This window comes from Wyeomyia smithii, chromosome 2 (assembly GCF_029784165.1).
Source record: "Wyeomyia smithii strain HCP4-BCI-WySm-NY-G18 chromosome 2, ASM2978416v1, whole genome shotgun sequence".
In the NCBI taxonomy this organism is placed as follows: domain Eukaryota; kingdom Metazoa; phylum Arthropoda; class Insecta; order Diptera; family Culicidae; genus Wyeomyia; species Wyeomyia smithii.
The window spans coordinates 101,634,487-101,645,619 of record NC_073695.1 but is presented as its reverse complement, the minus strand read 5'-3'; the positions used below and the strand labels follow the sequence as shown (position 1 = coordinate 101,645,619).

Below are 11,133 nucleotides of genomic sequence, written 5' to 3'. Positions count from 1 at the left end.
GATATCAGAGTGTCATTCTTTACGCTTACGATGACATAGCCACATCCGGACGTCTATCACTCTGACGGATGGTAATTGCGTTTTGGGTAACGCTTGTCGCAGCTAGGGTGGTCCCTGCAACAAAAATACAAACGAATAAACAAAAAAAAAACACTCTCTACAACTAAAAGTATGTTATTCTTGATCTAGTTTTTTTTTTTTAAAGCGTGACAAAATCGAAAAAAACGTGAGAAAATCTTGCGTGAATTTGGCAAGTAGTGATAAAATACACTGTTGATAAAATCGAAAAAGCACTGTACTGTTTTTAACCATTGTTTTTCGTCAAACCATGGCTCACTAGGGGGATTCATGTCGAGCTCGTAAACAAATACCCAGCCGTAAAAATACTCACCTCCATTGACGAGTAATGGAAGATACGCAGTTTACGGCTCGGTATTCGTGTACGAGCTCGATGTGAAGACCCCTACTGAAATTGTTATAACTCTTGAATTTGTCTATAGAATTACTCAAATCAATAGTAAGTAGTAAAAATACAAGTAATAGGAAAAAATTGGGTCCCCTTTGTAAACATCGAAATTGGTGGTCACTAGAGACTGTGTTATAAAGAGATACGCAAAGAGAAAAGCAGTAAATATGGCAACCCTTTGCTAATATTCTATTCCAAACAATTCTGGCAACCACATTGAATTTCGCATGACTTTTCATACGCACTAGAAAGTGTAATGAAATTCCGAAACTTTGTAAGGATATATAACTGAGTTTCAAAGCTTGTTTATACTTTTTTTTTTAATTTTGAATGCATCACTCATAATACAAGCATAACAAACACATTTTCCGTTCAAACCATAATTGCACGTGGTTCACAACAATTATACTGATTACCAGTGGTGGGCACCGCTAACCGAAAATTTAGCGACGCTAATCGCTCAGTCGCTAACCGGAAAATTTAGCTCGATAATCGCTAAACGCTAAACGCTGAACCCACATTAGCGGAACTTTCGCTAATCGCTAATCGCTAACTTTTTAATATGTCCTAAATAGTCATATCGCTATATTTATTGCTCGTGTTTTGTAAGATTTGGACCACTTTGATCTGTTTTGGTTAAACAAACGAAAACAATTACTTTTTAAAGCTATTTACAGTAAGAGGTTCACGAAACGGTATTCATATTTGATTTCTAAAAACAAGAATAACAAAAGTTATTTAGCTTGCATTGAATATTAGGAAGTTTTCATAAAAATTCAATTATTATCTGAATCGAAAAAGTAGAACCAAAGTTGTCATAATTTCAAGTGCATTGCAATTTACCAAAGTTCTTGGTGTGCCGAAAATTCAATCTAGACCTTGTGCTTGTCCTTCAAAATGCTCCTGTGGCTTGTACGATAACTGGAACGCCATTCTAGGGTAAAAAAAAAACTGACAAAAGTAACTTTCGCAGTAGAGTATGTTCATCTTTCGAAGCAATTTACGTACGCCATCAGCAATTTACAGTTTTTCTAAATATTTCTATTGTCGCTTCTCTACAAAATTTAGCGAATTAGCGATTAGCGTTTCGAAGGCCAAAATTTTAGCGACGCTAACAGTTTCGCTAACCAGCTCAAAAATTAGCGGAATCGCTAAATCGCTAACTGAATTTTAGCGTCGCTAATTAGCGAATTAGCGGAATGGTGCCCACCACTGCTGATTACAATACACATTTTGTACAAAAAGTAACACTCCTGAGTTTGTTTACTTTGCACACTTGGAGCCTCGATTTGACAGTTCACTTGGAGTTTTCGACCTCACTCTTTGCGTATCTGTTCATAACACCGTCTGTAGTGGTCACCATACTGAACTTGGCCGCCATATTGATTTTTTTTCAGAAAAAATGAGCTTAGAACAGATGCCCACCCACCTATCTTGAAAATTCTTGTACCATTTAAGAGCTCACACTTTTTTACATTAAATCAAATATTTATGTCGTCTTAAGCAAGAATTACAATAAAGTTACCAGACATGGTGGATTCGACCGTTTGTTTTTTGCTGATCTTACCTCACTAAAATTGCTCTAACACATCATATTCTCCATAAAACATCTCCAACCGAATCTTCTTTAAAAATAGCACAGACTAATAGACGTAACACTGAAGCCTAGCTTCATCACTACAAAAAAAAAACAATCTTTTTAAATTTCCTATCAAATTACAGTAATCGCGCGACAATACCGTCTGTGGCGCCGTCATGCGATCTCATAAATGTTTCGTGGATCTCAATTCGACACATACACGTACGTTAGCGCTGATGTGGAAATAAAAGACGCAGCGTGAACACGGCAGCAGATGGAGCTAATGTTACTAACGTGAAGTACTGGTATCATCCGAACGATGACTCTATTGAAAATTTGTTCAAAATGTTATGTCTGTTAGTCTGTGGAAATAGACTGAAAAGGACATTCATTAGCATATATATGTCAGTGCGTTAAATTTTACTGATATATATTTTTTTTATTGCTCTTCAAGATTCAAATAGATATTCGGTCTTTAACAGGACTTAGGAAAAGGAAATTATTTCTTTATTCTAAGCAATATTTCCCTTGCGGCTTCAAAGAGTGCGGGAAGTGTGTTTTCTGAATACTTTTGACATGCTCTAATCTTGGCAATTGGCCCTGACACAAGTAAAAGAGATTTTTGAGGCTGTTCGCACCTACGCGAGTTCTCATATGCAATTGTCAATTTATGTGTGAAAACAAAAGCAAAAATATTCCCTTCCTTCACTTTCGCAAGTAAAAACTAAACCAATAGTAACAGAGTCGTCAGGGCCAATAATTGGCTCGCAGTTTCTTTAAAATCCAGACCGCTTACGAACACATTTTAGTGATGTTCCTGAGCCAACAATTGAATTGGCATCGGTGATCACTTCATGAAACTAGTTACATTTCTTTTCTAATGACTTTTATTTTAAGTCGTAAAGTAGGCAATGTATGTGATTTTTTCGAGGATGCGAAAAATGAACACGGGCCGAGAAGTACTCGTCCAGACGGGACACGAACCCACAATCTCCGATGTCCCATCTGGACGAGGGAAATTTCTACTAAGTCTAAATCACACTCTCAGCCCGTGTTCATTTTTCGCATCCTCGAAAAAATCACATTCATCGGTGATCAGTTTATTCCTGACAAGCAACAAACTGTACCTATATATGTATGATACAGATTTTAGGGTAATTGGTTACAAAACAATAAATTTGATTTCGTAAAGTTAACTCGATTAAGCTCTATACATTGATAAATTTATAAACATTGTACCTATATGCCGATCGCTCGATTGTTCCATAGCAAGTAGATTATTCATGGCAGCTGGCATGAGAATGATACTCTTGTTCGGAGACTTACCCATTATTGTTCATATCAAAGTTCTCTTTGGTGAAGGAAATATTCTCAAAGTTTTTTTTTCATATTGCTGGCCGTTCACGAATATGGACAGCCTACGTTATATTTACTTTAGATATGATTTCGAAAACACAAATCATTTTTGATATAAATGTAAAAGAAATAAAAAGGAATTTCGAACAGTTTTATTTTCACTTCATTTCTTTCGGCATTTCAAATGATACTGATGATTATTTCAACTGACGGAAAAATTGACGCCAAGTTTAACTCTTTGCTTTCCTTCAACGTGTCATTAGACATTAGAATCCCATCACGCTATTTGATGGTACTCTTTTAATGCGTAAGTATCGTTTTGAATCGATAGAAAAGATCTTAAAAGTGGGTTGTGAAAAATGAAGCAAATGATTCCATTTAAAATGAAGGTCAAATAACTTCATCAGGTCCTGATGTATGCAGAAGAATGCTTCTAATGATTGGTTGATGCGATATGTTCTATAGAAATTATGATGTGATAACGTTTGGACAAAAAATGCCGATTTTTCATGGGTTTACCTTCTCACGCACTGACGAAACAACTCATGCAGCATCAATCATAGTAACCCATGGGTCAACAGGATAAAATTTAATAGCTCTATCAGTCGAACTTTAATCATGAAGGCGAAAACATTGAAGCTACTTTGTCTAAAAATGTGACGAACGGTACCCCGCCGCGTCGAAAACGGACGCCGGGAGGTCGGTGCAATCGCCAAAACATGAAAAGGTACCTTGCGAACATTAACGTACATATCAGAAAGTGGAAGTTCCGTCCACTGGTTTCGGAGCTGTAGGCAATGACGCAGCAGCAGCGGTTGAATAACATGGTCAAGCCGATTTTCCCGGCGAATTGCGACGTGGCGGTGGTGATGGACGACGAGACTAATCTCACATTGGATGGCAACGGCTGGCAGGGCACTTCGTATTTTACTTCCCCCACGTAGGAAGTGAGCTCCGACGTTACGTTCATTTCACACACCGTGTTCCCCAAGAAGGTGCTGCTGTGGCTGACAATCAGGGAAAAAAGGATGTTAAAGCTGTTGTTCTTTCGTTCGTTCGCTCCGGAGTGGCTGTGAATGGGGAAACTTATAGTACGAAATGCCTACCGCAAGTTGCGTCGTTCATCAAGAAAGGCGAAAGGGCGAAGCAACGGTGTTTTGGCCGGATCTGGTGTCGGCCTACTACTAGAAGCGCTCGTTGGAGAAGAGCGGCTGAATATCAATGTTGTACCTTAGTCAACGTTATCACCCAATATAATAAATAAATGTTCCGGTTAACTACCGGACAGCCGCTCGCAAGAACGTAGATTTTTTTGCAAGTAAGCTAACATGATTACCTCTCATGCAAAATTTATTAAACTCAATGATCTACCTTAGTATTTCATCACTGAAAAAGTCCATTTTTTAATGCAAATGTTACAGCAAAAAACGGTCGAGTCCAACATGTTTTGGATCGACATACATAGTTGATTTTAACATATTTCACGTGAAAAGTATCAACTTTCGAACGGTGCTAGAATTCTTGAGGTGGGTACCTGTTCAAAATCTTTTTTTTTTTTTTGAAAAAAATATATATGGCGGCCGAAATTAATATTGCGACCACCAACTTTGATGTTTGCTAATGTGGGCCTTACTTCTTTTCTTTTTGATATCAATATATTTTTGGTGTTTGGAATCCTGGAAGAAATGTGCAAGATTTCATCAAAAAATTTGAGGATATCCTAATTAAAAACTCTTAGAATGCTCATGATAGAAGACATTAACATTAATTTATAGGATGATGAAAATAACATTTTCAACGACGTGGCTCTACAACAATAGTACAATTAATTTACCAATTTTGTTACAGTCAACTGGTAGTATTGTGTTTCTTCGAAGGGAGCTGATAATAGTTTATTTCAAATTTTAGCTACAAATACAATGAATAATGTAAAAAATATTATTATAATTTCATTTCAAAAATTCTCTCGAGTTATCAACTGTAAAATGCGGCGCATAATCATCAAGTTGCCGTTTCCATTGTCCAAAGTGGTTTCCGAAATCCATTCCGCCAGACTAGTAAAAGTACAGTGACTATACTGATGGGGTGTTTTTCGTTATCAGGATTTAGTTCTCGCCTCTAGCACTCATTGGGCATTTGAAAAATAGTTCACTTAGATACGTATAACTAACAACTGTTACACACTGTTATCAATTGTTTGAATGTTCTACACAGTTAACGGGGTTGATACTATTCCGAATTCTCAGACCAAGCTCTGATACTGAGATAGCTTAAAATCAAAAATCAATAAAAAAAATGCGAAATATTTTTACTGGTTGCTTATTTAGCAATTATATTTATGATATTGTACCAAGAGCTAAATTCGTTAGTCATCGTTGGAATGCTTTATGCTAAAATGAAAATTCATATGGTTCGAGGTTTTGAGTAATTGAGTTTGTGCAGGTTACCCATGTATATTCTGTTATATTAATTATCAAATGAATGTCCACATTCAATACTTCAACCCTCTAGTGCTCAGTGCCGCCTTTAGACACGCTTTAGTTGAACCTCTAGAAAGCTTTAATGAATACTTAAAAAAATGTTAATAAAGATTTAAAGTGATTTTACATAGGTCCGTCTGAAAAATAACTTGGGCACTAGAGGGTTAAGGGTTATTTTTTTACCAAATTCCTGACAAAAAAAATCTTAATAAGTAAAATACTAGAACGGAGAACACAAACAGTTTTGCATTCGATATCCTAGCATTTTAACCGTTTCTGGGTGTATGAATTCAGCAGTGAATAACTCGACAAATCCTCAATCAAAGAAATAGTTATCGGTTCCCGTTATACTCTACTAAATTTTCGACAAATCCTGGTTTGGTCTAAATCTTGACTTGATTGATGTTATAAGCAGTTACGACATGATCATCTCTACCACAATCATTCACCAGTGACCCGAGCAATACGTATGTGTAATATAATCCCTTCATGGCTGTGTCAGACAAGCGGGAAAACGGCGACCAAATGCAACTGCATCAGTCGACTGTAGTTTGCAGTACTACAGCTACTAATTACAATCTCCCTATATTCCAGCCGGTGCAACCCGCAGTTGTGTGTCGGCCGTGACGGGAACGATACGTCGTATGTTGCAATACACTGTCATTCTACGGTAGGTTATACTAAGTGCACTAGATGGTAGAAAACTCGGATGATACTGGACAGTTTCGGGCAGTAGTGCATTGGAAGTGTGTCGGAACGATTCTTTGTGCAGGAAGATTCCTGGCCGCGTGTCTGTCGGAAGAACTTGGCGTGAGTGACTTGCGGTGTACTCCGAGCAGACCACATCTAGTTCGTGGTGGTTGCGGTTAGAATCTCATCTTTACCAATACACAGAGGAAACGCGGAAGTGCGATTGTGCTGATGCGAAAATAGTACCAAGTGCACGACCTTCATTGATAGTTAAGTTTGCAAATAAGTGACTGTCGAGTGTGTTTAGAAGATTTGCTCGGGATTCGTGTAGGTATTTCCCGGTGGGAACAACAGTTTACTACAATTAAAGTGTGATATGAGTTGATTATCTATTGAATGGCAGACGCTGTGAAGAAGCAGTATCATAGATTATTTGGTTCATAGTCGCTTTGAAGGAAAAGTTTAAGTTTTGCGATGTGTTTACAGTGATATATTTCGCTTCGCAATATACGTCTTATTGGAGATAAAATTCAAAAAGTGATGATTAGCAGATTGTTGACAAAAGTGGTAAGCGTTTTGTTCATGATTTGTTTAACTGGTGATAAGTTATTAAAATCCCATCGAACTTTTTTTTGTATTTTCGAGAAAATTATCATTTAAAGCAGAATGTTATATATGATAAAAAATTTAATATAAATGTTTTACAGGATGATGCAGATTTTCTTTAAGTAAAGAGAAACGAAATGTCGCATAAGTTTTGAAACTAATAAACTTAGCACAGAGATAGTGCTAAAATAATACGAGATAAGTTAAAATCGCTTATCAACACAATTGTGAACGACTTACGGTGAAATATAATTAATGATAAATTGGAAAACTGTTGTCAGGATGTTGTTTTCCTAGTCGTTTATTAATCTTTAAGTGATTCGAGAACGTAGTTTTAGTTTTTAATCAAAATCAATCCAGACTAATTCCGTTTTGTTATGCAACATTTGAACATGAATGGGTAACTTATCACTTATCATCTCAATGTAAATTTACAAAATTTAGCAAAATTTACATAAATTACATGATTAACAAATTTTACAAAATTTATAATCTCTTGAAAATTCATTGAATGACTAAAAGAATAAACTTAACCAGCTAAAAATTAAACTCCTGCAGTTTGATGAAGTATACTAAAGTCAAAACAATTGATGTATTATTGATACCATACTGAAAACAATTACCCGAAGCTATTGATTTTAATGTGGCTGAGATCGCTCGTTTATACAGACCTGTGTAGTAACTGTTCATACGTAAACCCAAATTCATTACATTGCATATCTTAATTACAGCTGACCGAAGTGATAAAACAACCACCTTGGCCGAAAGTGGCCTTGATTTTATGCTGCGTAAACTGAGGAATAGCATTTGCGGCTGCAACATTCGCGAGGAAAAGGTGTAAATCAGCACAAATATTTCATGTTGATACTGTTTCACTTTGGTACAGTAACAAAAGACAATTCTGTCTGACTTCATTTATTTATAAGCTAAAAAAACTTCTCACAATTTTAAAGTTTAGACGTTTCTTTCATTAAATGATCACGACTGCAGTCTGACAACGAATCGTTTTTTTGTGTGCAGTTGTATTTATTTTGATTACTACATGATTGATTCCACGAGTCCAGTGCAAAAGCGAGGCTAAGTGCAGTGTGATGTGATAAGATAAACTTATTGTTTTAAATGTGCATTACGATGGAAAACTGAGAAGAGTAAGTTTCAAACTACGCAGAGAAGAAAAACTTGTTCCCTGGAATATTAGTATTGAATTGATTGGCGCGTAACACTAACAAGATGTTCAATTAGTGAATAATTGCATATTATATACAGATGCGTCACCTTCACGGAAGCCGTTGTGATTCGAATCGTTGAAAAGGTTCATCTATTCGAATGAAATAGTTAATCCAGCAAAATAGTTCGCCTGGTTTAAAATTTTTGGTTTGAAAAAGTTACTGGACTTACTTAACTATGGGGTTCATTTGTGTTCATTTGAAATTGTTGCATTTTATCCCTAGGAAAAAATCTAACTCTCTATGTAACGGTGAAACTAGTAGGTGGTACCGAGGCGAGGATGCAATCATAGATCATTAGCGCAACAGCATTTGCCGGCCGCTGATGACCTTTCTTCAAGTTCAAGTTTGTAGCCGCAAATGATATGCGAATAACTACCTAAGTCGAACACTGTGATACGTGAAATATTGCAAATTTTTCATGACACGTTCGTGTGTTTTTCTCGGGTGCTTGCGCTAGGGGTGACATCGTGTAAATAGTTTATGTTTCAAATTACTTATACATTATTGGATTTTGAGGACAGAAGACAAATAGAAAAGAATAGATTTCTACTGAGTAAACACAATGAAATCTCCAACTTATTGATACGGTCGTGTAGGCTCAGGACTGCTAAATTGTGGGCAATCATCACTATCAACTTACAGTATAACTATTACATCATTGACGTAACACTCAACCGCTCTGGCAGTGCATCACCCGGCTCTCAATATTATTGCATTTGTGCAGTAACGATTTTGCACACATACAGTTTGCATTCGTTTTCGTTATTATTGCTTTTCTAAACAAAAGTGCATTCTTCGATAGCCCTGCACTGTGCATGAACTGTGTATAAAGTACAAATGTATTTGTTTGTACCAGTAAAATACTTTTGCCAGACAAAAACGTCTTGTTTCACAAAAATAGTGCGATGATGAAAGTCTACACGTGCCGGCTAAGCTAAGTATTCTGCGCCGTTCCTCCAGGGTACGGAAGATACGCAATACTTACAGTATAGACGTAGTGGCTGGTGGGTTCGGGAGGTACAAAGCTTTAAGTATGTACTTTTAAGCGTGGCGAACTGCTAAACGTACACGACGTTCCTGTCGTATAGGAAATATGGTATGATTCTCATTTATTTGTTATTTAGGGGCGTATAGAATTTATTTTTATTATTTAGGGGCGTATATATATTTATTAAAATTGTTTTAGTGTAGTAATTGAGGATTGCGTAATGTTTTGATCTAATGCAATGTTACTGTTTGTTGGTTGACCGACTGTCGCAGTATGGAGAAACGACTATGCATATTTATATTGGATGAGGTTTTGTAATGTGATGCTGGATGAACTGTGTCTGAACTTGACTCGGTAGTTTTGTTTGTCGGGCAGCGGAATAATTAGTATTAACTAGAGATTTTACAGACAGCGCTTTCATATTAAACCGTAAAAGAAGATGTGTATTTCGAAACGGAAGTGTCACGATGCATGTTTTCTGTGGCTTTAAATTTTTCCCAAAAGACGTGGCTATGATTGCAAAAAGGGTGATAGCAGTAGGACTAAAGATCAGAGCTTCCAGAAGCGCAGCTTGGTCTGCAAAAGACAAATTTTTCAAATCCGTGTGAGGATCCTCTCCAGTTGTCTCTAATATTAATTACATGAGCCATCGACAGCACACAGCCAATAATTACGGGTTCTACTCCACAGACGACAGCCTCCATCGGGATTCCTGCTAAATATAGCCTTTGCTGGTTGTTTCCTCGGCATTATAGCTACAAGCCCAGCCCACTGAACTTTTCTCCAATTTGCCGTCAAGGATTGAACGGTAAATTCCACGCTCAAAACACCAGAAGCTCGCCGCTCAGCCTCTTTCACTGTCCATGCTTCATGACCATAGAGGGCCACCCAGGGAATACGTGTTTTATAGAGTGCTAGTTCGTGCGACTTTGCAGGCTGTGGGACCTCACCTAGTTACGCAATCCGTAGAAGGCTCTGTTTGCGACCACTATCCGCCTCTTTATCTCACGGTTATTCTATTGTCTATTGTCGAACGTCACCAATGTACCAAGGTAAATAAATTCGTCGACCACTTCAAATGATTCCTCTTCTATCACCACCGTAAGTGGTGATAGAAGAGATTGACAGCCCGTTGTCTTACTTCAAACCATCTAACCTCACGCAAGTGTTTCATACTTCACCGTCTACCCTGATGTATGATCTGGAACCTTCAAGGGTGGCACGAATCAGTCTAATTAGTTTTTGGTAAAACCATGTTCGAACATAATTCGCCATAACACTTTCTTTTCAACTGATTCGTACGCTGTCCATCTAGGTTTTATCGCAACGTTAATATTTGGTCCGCAGTAGAGTGTTCCCCTGTTAAAACTACATTGGTATTTGCCAACAAAGGATTCCCGCAATGGTCTCAGTCTATGGAAAGGATGCGGAAAAGAATTTTGTATACGGTATTGAGATGAATTATGTTCCGATAATTACTACAGTCCAGTTTTTGTATATGAGACGTTCCATCCAGTCTGAGGGCAATTCTTCGTCAGCCCACGCTTGACGCTCGATTTGCATTAAAAGAGATGGATTTTTTTGGATGGCGATAAAAAAACTAAGACAGATAATTGAGATTGAGACCACCTCCTTGTGAGCGGCCTTCCGGCAGTTAACCGAAACATTCGCCATGATGGACTAAAACATGGCCTTTCTTAGTTTTATTTATTCATTCCTCCTCAGTTGTCATGACAAAA

At 37.3% G+C, this 11,133-nt stretch overlaps 1 protein-coding gene across 3 annotated transcripts in view; it reads left to right on the top strand.

The window, feature by feature from the left end:
* Positions 1–6,489: 6,489 nt before the first annotated feature.
* LOC129720683 (protein cycle) overlaps positions 6,490–11,133 on the top strand; it is a 57,764-nt gene continuing 53,120 nt past the window's right edge. The window contains exon 1 of one of the 3 annotated variants that reach the window (XM_055672247.1): positions 6,490–7,138. The gene's annotated coding sequence lies outside the window, so the exon portion shown is untranslated. The remainder of the gene's footprint in view (positions 7,139–11,133) is intronic. The other 2 variants (XM_055672248.1, XM_055672251.1) reach the window with 2 other exon arrangements.